The sequence below is a fragment of the Schistosoma mansoni genome, chromosome 6 (assembly GCF_000237925.1).
Source record: "Schistosoma mansoni strain Puerto Rico chromosome 6, complete genome".
NCBI classification, from domain to species: domain Eukaryota; kingdom Metazoa; phylum Platyhelminthes; class Trematoda; order Strigeidida; family Schistosomatidae; genus Schistosoma; species Schistosoma mansoni.
In genome coordinates, this window is record NC_031500.1 from 9,408,773 (window position 1) to 9,411,223 (window position 2,451).

The following is a 2,451-nucleotide window of genomic DNA, read 5'->3' on the forward strand; positions in this document are numbered from 1 at the left end:
TAATGCAAAAAGAACTAGTTGAAATATGGATCACTAGAAGGAACTGACCTTATGCTTGTGAGAAAATGAAAAAGCTCACTTTTGCATAAAGTGACGGATTATATCGCTTGACAGAATGATATTGAAAGCTTTGCAATCAAACCACTTAACTAAGAAAATGTAATACAATTATAACCATTCGTCTGCGCTTCAAAGCTTCAAATTCTGACTGAATTTGTAAAATACACCATTAATATATTCCAGGATCACAAATCTGATCCGCATATTGCGAAAAGATGATCGCAGTATTGAGATTTTTTGGAATGATCATTAATCATTTCCACAATATTTTCCAATTTCATTAAAAGTAAACTAAAATCATTTGATGTAATATTTTATTTTAATTCAATGTATCATGTAATATTCTAATAATTATTTAATTTAAACAATTGTCTAAGCAAGATACTCAGTGTCCATTAACCGGATACAATCAGCAACAACCTACTGTGAGAAAGAATAAACCAGCTTCCGGTTGAAGAGGAAGTTAGGAGAATACGCAAGAGGTGGATAGGATACACGTCATGGGAATTATCAAGCTGCATAACGTGGGATCCTGACGAGTAAGTTGAAGCTAGACCACCATGGAAAACCTGGAAGCACTGTTTGACGGCCGTCTCGTCCTATTGTGGGACTCCTCAACAGTGCGAATCCACGATCCCGCTTCGTGAGACTCGAACCCAGGACCTATCAGTCTCGCGCGCAAGTGCTTAACCGATAGACCACTGAGCTGGCCGGCATCCAACGGTGTTAATGTCTAACTTCAGCCGATTCACGAAGTTGAGCAACCATTCATCAATATCTTCAGTGAGTTGATATCTCCCAAAAGATCTGGTTGAACTCAACTGGTTACTGCTTCTTATTAGAACCCCAGGAAATACCTCATGGAGCCAGTCACTAGTGAGCATATGATCATTATCTCCACAACCCCCCCTTCTGAAAATGATAATTTACTAAAATGTATAAGTAATCAAAAGTTATTAACATTGGTCACAATCAACCTGTAGACATATTTGAACACTTCTTGAAGCATAGATAATAAAATGAATAGTCACTAGTTAGTTTGTTAACTCAGATTAGCCTCAATATTTTCAATGTTCATAAAGTGCATTTTTTTATTCAGTAGTATTCTGTTCATTTTTCGTAGATGAGTAACGTACATTGAAGTGAAGTCTTCAGTTCGAGTAACTGAAGTTATCTGTAACTACTTACTATGAATATGTCAATCGAGCGTATAGTTGAACATGTCGGATGAAAAGACATAAATATGGTTAAACATAAGACATCATGTGAAAATTACACTCGCATATGCAACACTCATCAAGTAAATGAAGAGAAAAAAAGTAGTCAAAAGTGTTGGATGCAGTTCATTTATTGAACATTGACAAATATCTCAGTCAATTTGATGAAATTCTTTATAAACTTATGGAGAAGCACTCATATATATATATATATATAACTACTATTGAAGTAACTGCTTCTATGAATATGGTGTTCATCTTGTTGTGTTAATGAAGTATGACAACTTGGATCGATACATATATATATAACTGGTCCTACGTTATAGATAACTGATTGACTTTATTTAAAGTAAAACAGATCAGTAATACAAAAAAACAAATTAATGAACTTACTTGTAGCAGTGACATAATCCAAGTGGTCTTAAAATGAATAAAATTGACTGACGATCTTGATAAAAATACACCAATTTGATAAAGTACTTGATACCTATATTATTTAAATGAACAATAACGGTAACAACGAAATATCAAAGTGAAATTTGAAATGCAACAAAATAACAAAACTTGAAGTAAACTATTTTATAGTCAATGGATTGTGTATAGTAATGAATGTAATTTTCGTCCTATTTGGAATTCACTGATATCAGCTAGATTGTAGTGATTTATCCTCAAGATATTTCCCATACTTTGTATATCACTTGCTCTGATAATCCTTGTTACGCTAGTTTCCAAGGACGCATAATTTTCGGAAGACAACTAAGAAGTAGTGACTACGGTTTATTGCAGTAAAGCACAGACCAAACAACCGACAAGTATACAATGCAAGAGGATATGAGAATATGAATGTGAAAAGGGCTTAACCAAAATTTTAACCATAATCGAAATTGGTTGTAGAATAATTGCTATAAGTTCTCATCAACAGTTATTGAAAATCTGCCAACAAAAAAATAGTATGAAAAAAAAGCGGAGTAGTAATTCAATGGCTAAGTCATTCGACTTTCAACCACTAAGTCGAACATTCGAGTACCATTTCATTTATTTTAGTCCGGGCAAATTAGTTGTACCACTAGGTAAATAGGGTGAGAACTTTTGAAGTGTTATATTCACTGAACTGGATGGCTTAGCCGCGAAAATCTCATTGATTTTCTGGACAACAACAACAGCACATATTTTT